Source organism: Lepidochelys kempii, chromosome 19 (genome assembly GCF_965140285.1).
Source record: "Lepidochelys kempii isolate rLepKem1 chromosome 19, rLepKem1.hap1, whole genome shotgun sequence".
In the NCBI taxonomy this organism is placed as follows: Eukaryota; Metazoa; Chordata; order Testudines; family Cheloniidae; genus Lepidochelys; species Lepidochelys kempii.
Window position 1 is genome coordinate 726217 of NC_136398.1, and position 20896 is coordinate 747112.

Here is a 20896-nt window from a genome sequence, read left to right on the forward strand (position 1 = left end):
ACCAATGTCGAATAGAGGGGAACGATCACGTCCCTCGATCTGCTCGCTATGCCCCTACTTATACATCCCAAAATGCCATTGGCCTTCTTGGCAACAAGGGCACACTGCTGACTCATATCCAGCTTCTCGTCCACTGTCACCCCTAGGTCCTTTTCTGCAGAACTGCTGCCTAGCCATTCGGTCCCTAGTCTGTAGCTGTGCATTGGGTTCTTCCGTCCTAAGTGCAGGACCCTGCACTTATCCTTATTGAACCTCATCAGATTCCTTTTGGCCCAATCTTCCAATTGGTCTAGGTCCTTCTGTATCCTATCCCTCCCCTCCAGCGTATCTACCACTCCTCCCAGTTTAGTATCATCCGCAAATTTGCTGAGAGTGCAATCCACACCATCCTCCAGATCATTTATGAAGATATTGAATAAAACCGGCCCCAGGACCGACCCTTGGGGCACTCCACTTGATACCGGCTGCCAACTAGACATGGAGCCATTGATCACTACCCGTTGAGCCCGACAATTTAGCCAGCTTTCTACCCACCTTATAGTGCATTCATCCAGCCCATACTTCCTTAACTTGCTGACAAGAATACTATGGGAGACCGTGTCAAAAGCTTTGCTAAAGTCAAGAAACAATACATCCACTGCTTTCCCTTCATCCACAGAACCAGTAATCTCATCATAAAAGGCGATTAGATTAGTCAGGCATGACCTTCCCTTGGTGAATCCATGCTGGCTGTTCCTGATCACTTTCCTCTCATGCAAGTGCTTCAGGATTGATTCTTTGAGGACCTGCTCCATGATTTTTCCAGGGACTGAGGTGAGGCTGACTGGCCTGTAGTTCCCAGGATCTTCCTTCTTCCCTTTTTTAAAGATTGGCACTACATTAGCCTTTTTCCAGTCATCCGGGACTTCCCCGGTTCGCCACGAGTTTTCAAAGATAATGGCCAGTGGCTCTGCAATCACAGCCGCCAATTCCTTCAGCACTCTCGGATGCAACTCGTCCGGCCCCATGGACTTGTGCACGTCCAGCTTTTCTAAATAGTCCCTAACCGCCTCTATCTCCACAGAGGGCTGGCCATCTCTTCCGCATTTTGTGATGCCCAGCGCAGCAGTCTGGGAGCTGACCTTGTTAGTGAAAACAGAGGCAAAAAAAGCATTGAGTACATTAGCTTTTTCCACATCCTCTGTCACTAGGTTGCCTCCCTCATTCAGTAAGGGGCCCACACATTCCTTGGCTTTCTTCTTGTTGCCAACATACCTGAAGAAACCCTTCTTGTTACTCTTGACATCTCTGGCTAGCTGCAGCTCCAGGTGCGATTTGGCCCTCCTGATAACATTCCTACATGCCCGAGCAATATTTTTATACTCTTCCCTGGTCATATGTCCAACCTTCCACTTCTTGTAAGCTTCTTTTTTATGTTTAAGATCCGCTAGGATTTCACCATTAAGCCAAGTTGGTCGCCTGCCATATTTACTATTCTTTCGACTCATTGGGATGGTTTGTCCCTGTAACCTCAACAGGGATTCCTTGAAATACAGCCAGCTCTCCTGGACTCCTTTCCCCTTCAAGTTAGTCCCCCAGGGGATCCTGGCCATCCGTTCCCTGAGGGAGTCGAAGTCTGCTTTCCTGAAGTCCAGGGTCCGTATCCTGCTGCTTACCTTTGTTCCCTGTGTCAGGATCCTGAACTCAACCAACTCATGGTCACTGCCTCCCAGATTCCCATCCACTTTTGCTTCCCCCACTAATTCTACCCGGTTTGTGAGCAGCAGGTCAAGAAAAGCACCCCCCCTAGTTGGCTCCTCTAGCACTTGCGCCAGGAAATTGTCCCCTACGCTTTCCAAAAACTTCCTGGATTGTCTATGCACCGCTGTATTGCTCTCCCAGCAGATATCAGGAAAATTAAAGTCACCCATGAGAATCAGGGCATGCGATCTAGTAGCTTCCGTGAGCTGCCGGAAGAAAGCCTCATCCACCTCATCCCCCTGGTCCGGTGGTCTATAGCAGACTCCCACCACTACATCACTCTTGTTGCACACACTTCTAAACTTAATCCAGAGACACTCAGGTTTTTCTGCAGTTTCGTACCGGAGCTCTGAGCAGTCATACTGCTCCCTTACATACAGTGCTACTCCCCCACCTTTTCTGCCCTGCCTGTCCTTCCTGAACAGTTTATATCCATCCATGACAGTACTCCAGTCATATGAGTTATCCCACCAAGTCTCTGTTATTCCGATCACGTCATAGTTCCTTGACATCACCAGGACCTCCAGTTCTCCCTGCTTGTTTCCAAGGCTTTGTGCATTTGTATATAAGCACTTGAGATAACCTGTTGATCGCCCCTCATTGCCAGTATGAGGCAGGAGCCCTCCCCTCACAGACATTCCTGCCTGTGCTTCCTCCCGGTATCCCGCTTTCCCACTTACCTCAGGGCTTTGGTCTCCTTCCCCCGGTGAACCTAGTTTAAAGCCCTCCTCACTAGGTTAGCCAGCCTGCTGGCAAAGATGCTCTTCCCTCTCTTCGTAAGATGGAGCCCGTCTCTACCCAGCACTCCTCCTTCATGGAACACCATCCCATGGTCAAAGAAACCAAAGCCTTCTCTCCGACACCATCTGCGTAGCCATTCGTTGACTTCCACGATTCGACGCTCCCTACCTAGGCCTTTTCCGTCCACGGGGAAACCGAAGGAATGGGACCTTCTCCCATGGGCTGCCCGCTGGAGACTGCAGGTTTTGAGGTGCTGGGGGAAAGTCTCCATTAAGCATGTGCTGCTGATGTCCTGACAGATACACGTTTCTATTTTATTTGATGACAACAGGAAAAGATGCTGACACGCAACAGTTTTTCGGTTTCAAACCAGGTGTAGGAGTGTTTAGCTTTTCCAAAGGCAGTTTGCTTTCTCTCAGCCTGAAAGATGTGTCATTGCTGGAAGTTACTCCTAGTGACAATGTATAAATGAGAGACGCTGCCAGCGCTCTGACAGGAGTCTGGATCCCTCTAAATACTGTGAAGAGACACAGCTCACAGGTACGGGAGTGTTTATACTCCTCCATCTGCTAAGCATTTGTAACAACTAGGTGACATGAGGAATAGCTAAATTTGCCCACCAGAACAGATTGAAAGTCAACGTATAGTGGAAGGATATTTGTTTCTGTTAAATCCCAAATACCTTTAACCGGCTTTCTGGGAAAACCATCCTCTGCCCCTTTCCCTTGGGTTTGAGGTCTGGCTGGTGCAGTTCTAGTAGGTCACACTGTGTGAGTCCATGATGTAATGTAACACAAGATGATGTCTGGCTGCTAAATTATCCTACTCGTCAGTATCTGAATTGACTTGTGAGCCTCTCAGCTTTAGGCCTGTCAGCCACCAGGCGTTCATCTATGCAAATCTACTACAAGAAAATGAGATCTATAAATAATAGACACCTTGGTCCTGCAAGTCTGTACAAGGTAATCCATTGTCTTGCCTGAAATTCATCCAGTTATATTTCATGCTTCTGTGTGAAAGTTACAAGGAAAGAGAAGCACCCAGGAGATAATCCAACCTTCAGTCACCTTTTGACCTGGAACTGAGCCTGTTTCTCTGAGGCCTACCTGTAGAAAGCAGATAGGAAGCCAGTCCTTTGACTTGTCTTTCTGGGAGGAAGGATTTTGAGAGCCATTCCTGCTCCTTCTCTTCTTCATAATCATTCCCCTACGTAATCATTCTCCAGTTATTGCCCATCAGGTTTTATGTAGAAGGTTATTTACACCCCAGGCTTGGATTGCGTAGTATACACCTACCCTAGGTGTGACTCTGACACAAGACCCACAACCTTCACTGCCTTTAAACATCTGCCAACACACCTCCATAAACTGGGCCCATCTATTTGCATGTAGCTTCTTCTGGTGTAGGATTAAATGTGGCTCTTCTCCTCTGGGGGCTGCCTGGGCTCTTTGCTCAGTGGGTCAGACAAACCTGGAGAAACAGAGGAAAGTTCATGCATTTGGGTACATCTTTTCAAAGTGGAAACCTCCCTTTTTGCACCTGCAGATGAATTTGCACCCACGGACTAGATGCAGATGTTCAGCCTTACACTCACAAAAGGAAATGTGGCTGTAAATCTGAGCACACATTGTACCCTCAAAGATGCTGCCTTGTTGCCCGTGTGCCCCTTTGTCTGTTTCTATGTGAATTACATTGGCTCTGGAAAATACACTAACAAATAGCAATAATGCCAATAGATCGTATTTGTGTGCTGAGGCCGAATTTTTCATCTTCAAAGCACCTTGCAAACATTAATTACTCCCAGGAATCCCAGAATGCATTGCTTTGTAACAATCATGGGGAATATATTATCCCCACAGGTAGAACAAAGAGCTGGAAATCCCATATTCAACAAGTGAGTGAAAACCTGGGATATTTTAATCAGCCAAAGCAAAGGGCACGTGCTGAGGTGGATGAGAAGGGGAGGGGAACATTGGGCCAGGTGCCCTCTTCCTGAGCCTAAAATACCTCTGACAAAGGTATTCTGTATGTCGACTGACTAAAGCTGGTTCCGTAACTTCTTGCCATCCAGATATCTTGTATTAAAACAATACAGCTGAGGTAATTAACCACATCAGGCTTAGTCCTATTTGGAAAAGGATTTCTGCAGCTAGGGATGCGAGACATTGCAGTCTGATTACACCAGTTATTAAATAAAAAACAGAGGTCAGGTATCTAATGGAAATGGTACCTAATGCAGGAGACAAAGGTTCGTAGTGCTTAATGATGCAGACAGAGGGGGCATACAACCCTTCTGAGCTTCTGCAACTCCTAAGGCCATTCCACTTTCTGCATGTTACATGGCAAGTTCAGACCAGATACTAAGGGCAGGAATTTAAAAATTGCATGAGGAATTAAGGGCCAACACCCAAGGGTGTTTTCAGAACCTGATGCTAGAAGGCAGCTCCCCTGTGAATCTCGTCGATACACCACCTATTCATCTGCACAGGATGCCTGTCTCAGGGAAGAGTGCTTGATGTTTCCCCCAGACTGTTAAATTTGTAATTGCCAGTGTTAGCATTTAACTGGCCATGTTTGACCCAAATAAAAAACCTGCACATAGCTCTGTCCATGTGTGCAGAACTAACAGTGGGGTCTCAGACAGTTTGTGTGTCTCTGACTTGTAACAACTGGCAGGCACACACCATACATGATTATAATTAATCCTTTTAGGAAATGTATTCTCTGTGCTCCCCGCAAAGAACAGGGCCCACTAATCCTACAGTCCTTGTGACATACAGGCAGGTGCCTTAAAGCTAGTTCAGCAATCATCCATGCTACACTTTGGGGAGGCTATACTTCCGTTACCACCTTTGAACACTAACCAACATTTTGATTAATACTCTGCCTGGAAGAGGTGGGTACCCAGCTCAAGACATGCAAATTCCAACGTACTGAAGAGAGAAGCGACTACACCCCTTTGTTTTGTTTAATTTCAATTAAAGTTAGGGTGGGGGTATCCCTAGCAGTGGACAATGACCAACTTCCACAAGAGGATGCTGGATCACAGAGTTAACAGTCCTGAAATTAAAATGATGATACATTTTCTGATCAGATCAGATGAAGGCTTCTTCTAAGAAGACCTCAGCCCTAAGATAGTCTCACAGACCAAATATCTGTTCTGTCTCTGCTGTAAGTGGCATCTGGGCATCTCTCACAGTTTAACTTCTTTTCTTCTCTACGGTCTCTTTCTCTCTCTCATACTCTCTGTTTCTCTGATTGTTTTCTCTGCTGCTTCCCTCTCCCCACTTGCACTCAGACTCTTTGCGTTGACTGCATTTTGCAGCCCCTCTTCTTCATGACTTGCCAGCCTTCTCCATTTCAATAAGTGCAGCCAGCTAAACCTACTATGTTACATTTCCTAGCACTGCATTTCTAGCTGTCCCTTCTCATTAGGCTGTCAGAGCAGTGCACACCCACCAGAGAGAGACCGAACGGAACACAGGCCTTTGTTGTTTTAATTGGTCTCCTCACACACACACAATTACAGACTAGATTGTGTTCAACCCACTACGACTGCACAAGGGAGAGGAAGAGCATCAGGTGTTAAAAATTAAAGCTCCATGGCCAAGTAATTCTTGACTTGAAGCTGTTTGGTTAGCTAGAGGTCTGGACAGTGTGAAGAAAATTAGGATTCTATCCCTTTCAATCTCCAAGGCACCGTTCTCGCATTTATACCAACTGACACCAACTGAATTACTCCTGATGGGGTAAGTGGGAGGAGAGCCAGTCTCTCATTCTGCTGCCTAATCCCCTCCTATTGCTGGGAGAATCCTTCTCTCACAACTTCACGTAAACAATGGCATCCTTTATTTTAGCTTGTACTCGGGCCTGGTTCAAACTGGCTCTTCTGGGAGTTGGCTGAGAAAGGACTAAGTGAAAACAGAGGCACGACCTCAGGGTTTTGCAGGATAGAAAGATGCAGCACAGGGCTCATTATGCCAATAACTGCCCATCAGAGTCCATACTGCCCCTTCTCTGCAGGTGGGTGAGAGAGGAATATGGTCCCTGTGTACAGCAGAGCCTCACAGTGCTCTAAGTCAAACTTATTATATCAGAGAGGTTTAGAGGAATTGGGCTTTGGTAATTTTAAAGATTATTTCCACATATCTCTTGTCATGTGTTTGTTACACGGCCCCTTGGAGAGGAGGTATATACAGTTCTGATACACTAAGTATTTAAAATAAGTTTTGGATCAGATCAGTCAAACTGGTTCAGGGACAGAAGGATGAAAACCCTTAGGCTGAAGGTTCTTTATGGGACATTTTCATAGCCAATCTTGTTGCGTTTCACTAAATCCTGAGTCCGACCCTGTTTGTTTCAAATACATGTGTGGTTTGTCTGCCAAAGTGTCAGCAGTAATATGCACATCTGGAAGAAGTAAGCATCTGAGAAATCATACAGTCTTTTTGCAACGACAGAAATGTACTCGGGTATTAGGAGCAGGGCCTTTGTAACCATGCGGTGATGCGTAAGTTTGCTGCGGTGCATTATGCAACACAAGTAAAGGCTTCAGGAGATGCATGGTGAAGCACACAGATTATTGTATGAGCTCATGGTAGGAAGGGGATGTTTAAATTGTGCACCAGTCCTTATGCCTCTGACTGCAAAGAGAGACATTTTCAGAAGGTAGCCGCTATTGTGCACATGCAATTTTGCACATCTAATCACTTGTGTGCTCAATTTTTGAGCACGGGCACTAGTGCATGAACCTGACAGAATTGCAAATCACGCACAAATGAGTTTTGCACCTCTAAGTTTTATCTGCATGCTCAAAGTTGTGCAAAAACAATCAACGCTGAGCTGAGGCGCCTTTGGGAATCTGACTTGGAATATTAAACAACCCTCCTGCAGTGTTTTACTCAGCCAGGGATTTAAACAGTTCTGAAAGGCCAAACCGTTGACTCCTGGGACGGAATTTGCCACAAAAAGATGGATAGAAAAAAGAAATAAAGATGAAAAGCTGTGACTGTTGTTTAACCTTTTATTTCTCTTCACTCCAATATTTTATGGCGTCTTCTCAGACTTCTTTAACCAGCCTCTTAATGAGGACAATGGGCCACTGTCTCTCAGTGCCCTCGTTAGGAGCGTTGCTCTCTGCTGTATTTTTACGTCATTCTTAAATGACTGAAGCATTGTGTGCAATGTTCCCTCTAATTTTTGACAGGCTGTGTGCACAAAAAATTTCTTCTGTCCAAATTGTTCAGCTTCTGTGCAAATTTTTGTCCCGTGGTGTTACGCCATGGGTGCAGGGTTTAGGATCTGCGTGCGCGCGCGCACAGCTTAGAGGGAACAGTGATTGTGTTTGCAGGCTCCAGCCCCTCCTGAACCAAGGAAACCTTGTTGGGAGAGAGGTGGATGTGGATGGATAAACAGGTGTTTGTACAAACTCCCAGGTTTCTATCAAAGAAAGCATCGTTTTCCCAGGTGAGGATGTGAAGCAAGCCCTGCTGATGGAAACACTGCTTCTCAGGTTCTACCCCTGCCCCCCCACCCCCAGAAGCAACACAGCGTTTCCTTTTCATGTGGATAGTGTTTCTCAGTGTAGGGGATGCCCCAGGGGCACAGCGGTGCTGCCTGTTACCTGTGAAGGCATGTGTACAGGTTTTAATGGTGCCCACCATATATTGGCTCCTATGAGAACTCCCGTAGTGCCCACCCTCACTCTGGTCTAGTGTAGATGGCCCTGCTTTGACATCATCACCTCTGCTGGTGATCAGGGCACTGTATCCAGGAGGCACAATGCCCTGGAGATGAACTGAGCATGTCCATCTCCCCAGGGACACACCTGCTCCTGCTCCCATCCAAGACTGGGAATTTTGCAGTGACCTCACTAGCAGCAGGATCAGAGGAGAATCTGCACGCTGCTCCTCTAAGCTGATTGCATCAAGTCTCAAGCATCATGAATTGACTCCTGCTTCTCCTGTAAGAAAGAGTTAATAAAGGCAAAGCTTGTCTGGCTGGCGCAGTTCCAGTGTGCACACCCTGGCCCTGCTCAGTAGAGCTGTGACTCAGAGGCATTGAGCATCCTGCCAGAGCATGGAGCAGAATCCTGGTTCTCAACCCTCCTCTCCAAACAGGCTTTGGGGAACAGTAAATATTGGTCCAGCATCATGTATGGAGGAGTCTGTGCCTCACAGTGTCTGCTCCTTTCCAGCAGTTCAGTAATACTTGCTTAAACAAGGAAGCTGCTTGCATCTCTGTCTGGCAGGGCCTGGATTGTGCCCTACCCATCCACATGTGGAGGGGGCCATGTGTGCTTCATGGCACTGCCCCCTGCAGACCTTGTCGAGGGCTCTCAACAGATCTGTGGTTCCTGCAGCAGGAGGGGGCTGGGCGAGTAGGGAGGAGTGGGCAGGCTGGAGGGAATGCACATCCTTCATCCCCCTCTCTCCCACCCAGCAGGCCTTAAAAATCCTGAGACGATATTAGAGCTGGGGGCTCCCTTATCACTCTCTCCCACCCCCTCCCTGGAGCTGCTGTCAGCAGGAATGCTCCAGGGCCTGGGATTCTGCTTGGGACCTAGATAGCAGGGAGGTATGAGACTCCCTGCAGGCCTCCCATGGATTCACCAGGCTGCGTTGGGTGGGCGTCCCATGGCCTATTTTGTGAGGGGCCCCTCTATCCCCAAGAAAATGACTAGGGAGAAAGTCCAAAAACAGATTTCCCCCCGCCCCTTTGCTGCTGGGATTTTCCTCAGTATCTAACCCATCAAACGAAATCCGCTTTCTGGTGAGGTAAATACATCGTCTGCTCCTCTACTCAGTGATGCTGACCTAAAACGTGCCTGAGTAAGGATGAGAAGAGACACCTCTAGCCAGTGTCCACTGGAGATTCTCTTGAGAAGTGAGTTACTTTAGAAACCGCTGTTCTTCGTCCCTCCGAGCCATAGCTCTCCGCCTGAATTATTACAAACCTCGGCCACAGCAGCCAGTAGTGAATCACAGAAGTGATAGTTCGGTTCCAGGCCAGCAGGGGTGAGAGAGGATAGTGGGACTGGGTCACCACTGTCAATCTGGAGCATCTCCCACCAAGTGTGTGGAGATGTTCTGGATTTGGCTTCAGTGTCAGGAAGTCAAACTCCTCAGCAAACAATGAGCGTGGGGGGTGCTGATTAATTCACTGTTCCCAGGAACTCAGCTCAGAGGGAGTCACCTTTTCTGGGCATTTTCCAAACCTTCCAAACTGAATCTATTTTGGTAGCCATGTAGGTAATGTAGGTAATGATCAAGTCATAGCCCGTCAATGTTGAAAGGCTCCCATTGGAATCATGCCTGGTTAGAATAACCCAGAGAGCTTGGGGAGGATGCAGGAATTTACGTCTTGTGCCAAATCTCTTCAGAGAATGAAAATAAAATAGCACTCACTGCATTTTGAGTTTCTCGACAATCCAGCTCTGCAGTTTGCTAAACTCCATCTGTAATCTCTGCTTAGTCAGTGTGGGAAATAATTATATGAGCGCTGATGAATTTTGGCAAACTCTGAGTGTGGTGATTTCCTGGGTATCCTGTCACTCATCGCACCCTGGTGTAACAAAGGCTCCTTCGCCTTATTAGAGCGAATGTTAGATTGACAAGATCAAGTGACAGCACGATTGTAGAGACACGTCTATTTGCTCAGTGCATAATCCTCCCTGCTGAACACCAGCCAAACTCATCCTCAGGTCTTATCTTTTCAAGACTCAGTATTTATTCATGTGGTTGTTTTATGTAAACTGTAAAGATCCTCATTAAATGGAAACCTTAACTCATGAGCTTCCTTATTAAGGTGGCACTGAGTTCAGGCCACCCAGGGCTGCTTTGGGAAATTACTAGGCTGGCGTCTTCTATTTTGGGCAGTGGAGTTTGCTGCCTTAGGAGCCTGATCCAGTGCGGCGCTGAGCACCCTTGGCTCCTGCTGGGTGTGGTGGCCTTTCAGCATCTCTCTGGAAGCACTGGGCACTTTGCAGATGTTCACATTGGAGTCAGTGGCAAAATGAACACCAATTTTAGTGGTGAAGAACTGGGCCTTTTATCACTAAAAACTAGTCTGGGTGGAGCCAAAGGACTCTGCAAACTGCTAATAAAGAGACTCTCTGATGCCACTGAAGGAGTCTGGAATCTTTTGGGTGGATCTTGTTCTGGGTTTGGGATTCAGTATGTACACGAGAGGGGTGCAGGGAGTGTAACCTGGGGCCATGGACGAGAAGAGGCCAGGAGTGTGAGCTGAACACTGCTGAGTGGTTTGCTCGGTGTAGCCTCTGTCCCAGTGTGGGCTGGTCTCAGGCAGTCTCCTAACACAGAAGGCTGCCATCAGCAACATTGGTAGTACCCTGCCCCCAATCCAACCAATGGGAAAATCCCATTGACTCCAAGTGGAGCAGGCCTGGGGCCTGTGTATGAAGCTGAAACATGTCTGCCATCTCCACTACTGCTGGACATGTGGAATAGGGTCTGAGAGAAACCCTAGTATCTGTAGGTCAGCAAGAGACTGCAGTGGGGTCTCCCAGCACAAGAGCTGCAGTTGAGGCTGAGCAGGGGCCTTAGCCATTTGGAAACTCAGCCTGTAGATTCCACTGGATTCCAGGGCATTGGCTGCAGTAATAATTCTAAACCCCAGAATGTTGCCGTAATTCGAGGGTAGACAGCAGCGTTTCTACTCTTTGGCCCTTGCTCAGCTTCATAAAGCCTCTAAGTTTGTAACTTTGTTAAATTCACACCAATGAGAGACAGGGCTAGAGGAAAACCCACCTCCTTTAAGGAAGTGCTGGCAGCAGAATTCTCTCGCTGGAGCTTGCCTGTACCTTGGTCTGAGAGATCTTGGCCTGTGCGCTACTCAGCAGACAGAAACATGCACCAGCTGGAATAGATCACTGTCTGGAACTGTTGCACCATACAGAGGGGCACAGCGTTTTGTTACTAAACAAAGGGGCAGCCACTAATCCCATCTGGGATGAAATTATAGAAGAAATCAGTACATCTGAAATTTGCATTTTTCTTTCCAACAACTGGGTTTTCAGGGACCAGCCAGATATTTTAGAGCCTGTTTTCCACAATAAAGAGCAGCTTTTCAATTCAACCCCTTTCAGGAACATTAACGTGCTCAGTGCAGGGCTACATCCTCCTATAGTTCTTATCTCAAGGACAGCACCGCCAACAGCAAAACACCCCATCCGTCACCTGGGAATATTAACAAGTGTCCAGTGTTCTTGAGTAGGAAGAAAACCTGTGACCCGCTGGCTTCATGCCAAGTCTGCTGTTGGCAAAACCAACCCCGCTCAGGACACGGATACAAATGGCTGGGTTGCATCTGACATCAGGGCACGCGCAGGTTAAATAACGTTACATTTATGACACCGACTCACAAAAGCCAAGCGTGGTTTGCTGGCTACTGTGATACTGCAGCATCCAGCGCTCATCCCAGATCACATCAATACCAGGGCACAAAGTGGGGAAGGGGGTGAAGCAGGCTGGGGTGTCTCTCTTTACTGCCTTTAGAGAGTTTGTGTTAGGCTTTACCTTGGTTTGCATGTGACTTTCCTTTTTGTGGTTTGGTATTTTTAATTACTTGGGGGCAAATCTCCAAAGTGAGAAACTTTGAGTTGACAGAGCTTTTTAGAGTGCGGATTATGTAAATGCATATTATGGGGCCTTCATAAATAGGGATTATTTGCCAAATATATTTCAGTGCTTCCTTTGGAGCCATTAAGGTCTGTTGTGTAAATAGGAATTTAGTGACTGTCTATTCTGCATATCGTTAATTCAGTAATAGACCATAACAGCAATTTTTACATTTATTCTGGCCTATTGTGCAAAGGTGCTTTTAGACAATTTTCAAATCATATGTTGCTGTATGTAATAAGAAAAGCTAATAATGGGATAGCTGCCCGTCCACATTCATATTAGCTACTCTACAAATTCAGTCTCTGTCTAATTTTGCAAGTGACTATGCTACTTTCTGGGCTAATAACTTGCTAATTTTCACTTGCTAAATTAAGAGCATGTTTTAGTGTTTACATCAGCACAATAAAGAGAATATTTCTCCAATAATGTAAAAACATTTTACATGGTTATCTAAGAGGCAGATTTTCTGAATGAGTGTGAGATCTGCACTCCTGAATGCCAGGTTCCAGCTGAGGCTCATTGAAATGAAATGCTATAACCCATAGGCAACACCACCTTTCAGCTGACAATCTTGGGAGGTGAAGACCAAGTTTGCATTGGAAATACTGGACTTTAGGATCTCAGTGGACAATATCTGTAGCTTTCCCTGCTGCAGAAGTGGTGTCCAGCCATAGCTCTGACATCTGACAAAATTGTTTGGTCTGCCGCCTGACATGAAAGCCCAGTCAGGAACAAGAGCTGCTTTACCCGCAGCACCAAGCTTGTGAAGGCCCAGGGCACTGGTTCAGAGGTCATGCAAAAGCCATGTGCCAATAGGTGACATATCAGTAATTTTGAAGCCCTCTCTCTCTTCCCTTGCAATGTGCTCAGAGCTGTGCAAACATCAGAGGTAGTGATACAGACCCTACTGCAAAGAGCTTCCACTCCAAAAAGGGGATTTTTTGTAACCAATGAAGGTTACACAGAAAATACATAAGTGCACAGATTGCAGGACTGGTTTCCACTGCCTATCAGCAGAGCTATGGAGCCCCACCCTCACATTCCTCTGCTGTTAGTTTCCAGTGACAAGTGGACCCATCCTTTGCCCATTAGCAGAGACCAGTTACATCCTTTTCTTGTCTGCTTCCTTTTTGCTTTATACTGGGGGGAGAGGAGGAATCTCAGTAACCTGCAGGTCGAAACAATGGTGTTTTCACTGACAGATACAGCATAAAAGAAGACCAGGCCAAATCTGGCCCAATTTACATCCTATACAACTCAACTCATATTGGGCTGAAGGCTCTGGCTCTGAGTCAAGATGGAATTGGCCCCAGTGGATGAGAACTCCAGGTTTAATGTCAAGACAGTGCCACAATGAACAAGCTGTTTTGTCACATGGAGTGATGTGGCCCACTGGCTGGGGCTCTGCCTAATGATACACCATTAACTCCATTGAATAAAACTCAGTGCAGCTTATCAAAACCACCTTTAATTTGGAAGAAATCTGAATTTTGTTTTTCCATTTCCTCTCAGTGAGAAGAAGGTGAGAAATTGCCAGGGAGGGAGGCACAGAAATGAACTCCAGAAAGGTCCAGGAATGATGGGAGAGGCTCCTAGGGCAAAGGACATCCAACCCTGATTTAGAGAAGAATGTCCACCGTTACATGGAGAAAAAGCTGCCAGCCCGTGTGTTCTGAGCAAGTGGCACGTGGACAGGATGCTCACTGCAGCACAGTGGCATTCAGCTGGTGAAGGGCAAAGCTGCCAAAGCCAGCTCAGCCCATGCCTTAGATACCAGGGTACCTGCCAGGAGTGGAGCAGATCTGGCTTGTGGAGGCAGGGCAGAGAGGATGCTGCTCCCCCTCTATCCCCCAAATCTCTAGTCCCAGTGTGGAGGCGGTGGCAGTGTCAGGGAGCAAGGTTCGGGAGCAGGCCTTCACTGCAGTCTCTTGCACAGAACTGATGGGCAACCCCCTTTCGCTTACAGTGGAGGGAACAAGGAGCAACTGCTCGAGCAGCTGGTGACTGCTGTGCCAGTGACAGAGCACGGAGAGGAGAATCGGACCCAGAATCTGCAGTAACTTCTGCGGCTTCCCGCACTGTACTGTGGAACTGCTCCAAGGAGGGCTCTGGGCCAGCAGCGGTTGGAGGAGCCTCTGGCAGAGCAATTCCTGTAAGAGCCCAACTGGCTGCCCCCGGATGTCTGGGCTTAGGGAGCTGAACCTCCAGGCTCTTCTGTGGAGAGGTGGAGCAGAGAGGGGCTCAACTCCTGCCAAACAGAACACCAGGGGTTCTCATGCTGTTGCCGGGAGTAACCCGCCTGTATGGCTGACCCCTACCCTGCATCACATATCTGTGGTTATGCATCCCTGCAGCACTGCAGCTCAGCATTGACCCAGGGACCAGAGGGAAGAGTAGGGCACCTGAGTGCAAGTTTCCAGGAGGAATTCTTCCATTCATGCTCTTTGATAACATACACTACGGTTTGCTCTGAGGAAAGGCTGCCTGTAAAACACCTGCTGTGCTTTATCACACCTCGGGCAAGCTCCTGGGGAGGCCCTTCAGGAAAGCGGCCGGTTCTTCATGAGACCAACTAGGAGCTTAGTTCTTTTGAAAATCTGCTCCCCACTGTGGGCGCCCTGACCCTCCTGAAAACTTTGGACTAATTGCCTTGAATGGCATCTTTGTAGCCAGATCATCCATCTTCAGCAGTGATGAATTGACTGGTCCATGTCCTTCCTCTGGATGGCACCCTGTAGAATACAACATGTGGGCTACAGTCCATGTTTCACTGCCTGCAGGGTTGGTGGCACATGATGCAGGCTTAGCTCTTTTGTACACTGTGCTCACCTCATTAGTTTTGTTGTCCCACCAACCCTCAGCCTGGTTACGTAAGGCAGGTGTGATGCTCTCAGTCACATAGAAAATGAATCATTTTGAAGATTGCCCGTGGGCTTGGTTATATAGGGAATGGACTGCATGCCAGTATTACTGGCAGGATGTAATGAAGGAACCTGTTTTTTCTAGAAGACTTGAATACTGTCCTAGAAGAATTAGCTGGATGGTCTGGCTGTAAAAGAGCACTGTTTAAATTTTTAAAAAGAAAAACTTTCAAGGCACTGAAAAATGGACAGGAACCTATGGAACAACACACCTCCTTGGGCCAAAACCCCAGCAGGTGCAGGGACACTGGGCACATACAAACGTAACATTTGAAACTATTGTGTATATGCAGAAATCTTTCCCCCTCCCTTGCAGCTTTACTGTGACTCAGTATACTCCTTTGGTTTCACCTCCATCACAAGGTTTTGCAAATGAGCTAATTTGCAACCCAGCTCTCAGTTCTTAAAAGACATGGTTTCTCGGGGGGGGGGGGGGGGAGGGTCCTGATCTTTCCCTGTGTTTTGCTGTCTCTGTTCCTTACATTTAGCTGATACTAAGTAAACCAGGACCCTGTAAACTTTTTGAGCAATAACTCAGTTTGAAAATACCATTTGATCAGACATAAACCCATATAGCTGTCTAAAAAGATGGTGACAGGGTCTTAAATTATCACAGATGATCTGTTTTCTCCTTTGGTGCATTCTGAAACCATACAGATAAAAGTTTTACATGAAATCCAGTCCGACCTCAGCCTTTAGAAGTGATTAATTTCTATTAATGATATACTGATTTGCAGAGAGCTTATTCTGCATAAAGTTAGAGCCAGGGACATTCATTCATTGCAATTCCCCTAAAAATGGATATAAATATCAAAAGCAATTGGCCATCCAAAATTTGAATATTAAGCCACTGCATCATGGAAAGTTGACATGAATATGAGACTGGGTCAGAGAAAAAAAAAATATGAAATGCTTATCCAACTATGATACTTTACAGCATGTTACTGAGTCATCTGAAAGGTTTATATTCATTACAGATGTATGCGGCGTTTGCAAAGGATTCTTCAGGGGAAAAACAGAGCATTATTTTCCAAATGAAATACATTCCATGGTGATCTATGAAGCCCATCTCTCCCTCTGCAAACTCTGGCCGCTTTCTGAGGCTGCCTACCCAAGAGCAGAAACTGGGGTCAGTGGTGGGAATGAATTACACAGCATCCTGCAGCCAAAAATATATATGTTCAAACCCAAACTTGGCAAGGAGAGTGCAAAGCTAAAGACTGCCAGCAGCAAGGTATGTCGCTTTTGTAACTGTTTATCCTGTGATTCAGTGAAAGAAGAGCTAGCAACTCCCCAGCCATGTGATACAATAGGCAGGTCTCTGAAAAGGGCCCAATCAGTCCCAACTTCCCACATTTTTGCCTGTAGCCACCAGGGGACAGAGATGATTTCTGCCCCTCCCAATCCTGATAGGCTACCGTCCATTTAAAACCACTCAGGGAAAAGACAGACGTTTCCAAATGGGTGAGAGCTGATTGTAAAAGCTGCCCACAAGGCCAAGGGAAGTAGCCGTTCAAGTGTGAAGGGATGGGACATACGAACAGCCACACTGTGCGATCTGAATCGTCTGAGTGTGCTAATGTGTGCACTGAGGCAGACAGAGAGACAGGGCCTTTGTTCACACCTGTCCCCAGCTTCCACATCCTAGCCAGCCCCAATGGAAACACAAGGAGCATGAGTCACCATTGCCTTACACCTTGTGTCATTCACACTCAGGCAAAGGGGGTGCGAAGTGGCTGTGAAAATTGCCTTTCAGCTTCAGGGGCATTTTTCACAGATGTAAATGAGGCTACAAGGTTATGAGGCTGTGGAACTCATTGCCACTGGAAGGCTGCAGTGTGCTTACACCTTGCTGGGAAGCACCTGGCCACCATCAGACAAGATGCTGCATTAGATAGTCCTCTGCTCTGATCTACTCTGGCAATTCATATGTGCTTAAGGTGCAGCGCAATGGTGAGCTGAACCCAAAATGCAGCTTTAATATGAGCAGGGATCTGGGCTATTTTCTAAGTGACAAACTATTCGGAACAAGAAGGTAGTGATTGGTACTGGGTGTAAGGTAACAGGCTGATCCCCGTATGGGATCTCGTCCCCATAGATGGCTAATATCTATTATCGAGCCATTGAAATGTCACACACAGGAGCACCTGCTCCAATTCTGACACACCGAGCCCTTTGCAGAGGCAGTCAGTGTCATGGCCCCAGCCTTGCAGCTGGGATGTTGCGGTGCAGCAGTTACTCTTCAGAAGTGACCAGTGAGTTCAGGTGCTCAGCTTGGCTTGGGACACGTTGGGCCTGATTTTGAGGGGTGCTGGCCACTCATAGTCAGGGGGTGCTGAGAGCCATTGAATCAAATTGTAAACCCTGTACATAATGGAAACCACTTCAAACCAGGGGGTGCTGCAGCCCCCCCCCTGCACCTTAGTTCCAGCACCTATGCCCATAGTCTCAGATAAAGTCAATGAGAGCTTTTCTCTCTGTCCCTGTAGCTAAAACTCACACTCAGCCCATCGTCCCTAGCTCAGTGGTTTGAGCATTGGCCTGCCAAACTCAGGGTTGTGAGTTCAATCCTTGAGGGGGCCATTTAGGGATCTGGGGCAAAAATTGAGGATTGGTCCTGCTTCAAGCAGGGGGCTGGACTAGATGACCTCCTGAGGTCCCTTCCAACCCTGACCTTCTCTGCTTCTAATACAGTGGTAAGACTGTGTCCAGCTATATATAGAACAGAAAGAAGGGTTTCCACATGTGAAGATAAGAGTTGTCCCCTCCCGCCTCCAGGGCTAGCCTCCTCCCCACCCTATGCCCAGCTCATTCTACTTGGCTCCCCACAAAACCCAGCTGCAGCCACTTCCTCTGCCACTCCCAGCACACCAGCCCCCTCCTCCTCCACATCACACTGACCCTTCTTGTCCTCCCCGCCCTGCACTTCCTAACTATCCACCCTGGGTTCCAGCTGCCTTGCCCTGCACCTTCCACTCTGCCAGGTGAGCCAGCTGCTGATGATACTGCGAAGACCCTCCCAGACTGGATCCCCTCTCCTCCTTGAGGCCTGCTGTTCCCACGGCATCCACAAGAGCTCAGCTAGGATTTGGGGACGAGGCTGAGGGACAAGTGGGGCCAGCAAATTCCATTCGGCTAGTTTGTATCTATTGCAATTAAAATATATTGACTGGATGGGCTGCCTCTCCAGTACCCTTTGCATTGCTTAGAGTGTGAGCTCCTTAGGGAAGCAGCTGGATCTTCCTCTGTTTGTACAGTGCCCAGCACAGTGGGACTCTGAGCCGGGTCCAGGCCTCTGAACAGAGCCCACATATGGATGGTATTAGATGACAAAACTGCCATTAAGGACTGTGGGGGTTGGCAGCATTCACTGTATGTCAGCGTTCACTTGAAGGCCAGTCTTATTTCAAGAGAAATGCCATATTCTACAAGTGGTGCCAACAAACCTTTGTAAGTAAAAAACGGTTTCACTCTTGTAGCAAAATGTAACTGCGACAGCAGGGGCTAGAGTCTAACACTCCAAAATAGAGGGAAATGTGTGATGTTTTGTCATATCGATATATCTGCTTAGCCCAGTGATTCTCAACCTACCACTGTGGGCCACATATGTAGCTCTCTGTGTGTCATGTGGACCGCATCCACACAATATATATACCACCTGTATGACCCTAAGGATGTCACCTGGGCTGCAACTGGGTGCAGACTGGGCCACAAACTGCCTGCTGGCCTTAGGTTGAGAACCACTGGCTTAGATATAGTAGTATGAAAAGGCATTTGCCCTATAATTACACAGTGCCCAGAAATATTGAAATTACATGATTAATACAATGACACAAAGTAAACCAGGGCTGGGGTCATCCCCACAGCTCTGAATGGCTGACAGCTATTTAGCTACTAGGAATTCCTCAACTAAAAGAGAAAGCAGGCTTTGCTTGCCCCATGCAGCATGTTTCAGTTTGAGTGAGTCCATGTTCCCAGCCTGGACTCTAAATGTACGCATTGGGAGAGGTCTTTTATTTGAATATCTCTGTATAAGGTTTAAAGTGTAATGTACCTGGCTCGTCTGAAAGCTACTAAAACGATTGCATAGGAGACAGGGTGTGGAGGAATGCTCCCATTTACAAAATCTTCTTTATTTTTATATAAATAACATAGCCATAAATGTACAAATAAAGGAAAAGGAGATTCCATGTCACTTTCATGTCAATGTATAAAATCTAATGAGAAATGATGCAAAAGCTATACCTGTAACTGCAATGTGGTGTATAAAGCACTTACAAACTAATTCTTTCCCACAGGTATATATTAAATTCTACCGATGAATGCAACACTAAGTGCCATAGCAACATAGCAGAAACAAAAATTTAGAGAGAGAGGGGGAGAGAGCGTGGCTGAGCTGCTGCAGCTTTGGACAGGGAGCCAGGCAGTGGGCGGAGAGTAGGGAAAAGACACAGGAGGCAAATCCTGCTGTCCTTTCTCGGGCACAAGACCAAAAGCCAGCTGGCAGCAGTGAGAGTTGTGCATGTGGATGGAGAGCAGTAGCCAGCCCTTGTATATGTTTATAGTTATTTTCAATGGACAGGGCCTGGAAGATGTGAAAGGATGTGATATGCAGAGCTCAGTAAAACACTCACAAGGGATCATTTATATAGCATGTTTGTGGTGTCCCTAGCCTCCGTTTGCCAGAAGCTGGGAATGAGCGATGGGGGACGGATCACTTGATGATTGATTCCCTGTTCTATTCATTCCCTCTGGGGCACCTGGCATTGGCCACTGTTGGCAGACAGGATACTGGGAGAGATGGACCTTTGGTCTGACCCAGTAGAGCCATTCTTATGTTCCTTTTCCAATTTCCCACCAGACAGCAAGATCCTGCCTTAGGACTTCGTGGTGCTGCCCATCACTAGTATCTGGGCATCTTCTGTGCAAACTAGAGAAGTGATGGCAAAGTCTCTTGGCTGTCCTGGTGTTCCAGCTCTTCTACCTTTTCAGGTTACACTAAAGCCTCTGCTTGGAGCAGAATTTCTGGGTTGTGTTTTTTAGGGAGTTGCGCTTGTTGTAAAGGTCGGAAAGCAAAACTGACATTCATAATGTGAAATTACGTATAAATTTCTTTGCATATTTTCCCCTGTGCAAATTGCAATTCATAGACGCGTTCATTGCGAATATACACAATTCAAGCTTCAAAAATTCAACTGATAGGCTAGTCACGTTCGTCATCTGGAATTGTTTGTTTCTTGACTGGATGATTTCTGTACCTAACAGACAGCCTTTGCTGTGAATTTCAGTTACTGTAGCTAAATAAGCAATTAAAAATTCGTTCCCATTGAAAAGTCCAGTTTCAAATTCCTTGTTGACAAGTATCGGTTCTAGTAGAACTTGGGCCCCTGAATGTTTGCAGAAAGTTAACACACCAGGGTCATGAACGAAGCTGACTGAACACGTGCTTTTCACTTGTGATGGATTTTACCCACCATCCTTGTAGCCACTCTGGCCAGGTCTGGCGAGGTTAAATTAACCCTGTCAACAGTCAGCAGCTTAAAGCGACATTTCCCACCTCTCGACAGAGCTGCTCGGATTGGGTGCAGGGGCCAGTGGAAGGTTCCAGTGCCGTGGCTCCCGCCAGCAGCTCCAGCCTCCAACACCTGCACTGTACACACCTGTCTCTTCCCGCCAGGGATGGGAGGGAAGCGTGGAAGTGGGACAGTCGGGGAGTCTCTGGAAGGAACTGGCGGGGGGAGGGAAAAGGCCTCAACCCACCCCCAGTTCTGTTGTAGGCACTGGGCGCACTTTGTTCACCTTGTCTTCGGCAGCACAGCACAGAGACACCGCGACTGAACAGTTATTAAAACC

General features: G+C 47.2%; 1 long non-coding RNA gene across 1 annotated transcript in view; it reads left to right on the forward strand.

Moving 5' to 3' along the window:
* Positions 1-20364, forward strand: part of LOC144929550 (uncharacterized) — a 220922-nt gene extending 200558 nt beyond the window's left edge. Inside the window, exons 3-4 of the long non-coding RNA XR_013634828.1 lie at positions 16021-16277; positions 19905-20364. This is a non-coding gene — a long non-coding RNA (uncharacterized LOC144929550). The remainder of the gene's footprint in view (positions 1-16020; positions 16278-19904) is intronic.
* Positions 20365-20896: the final 532 nt, after the last annotated feature.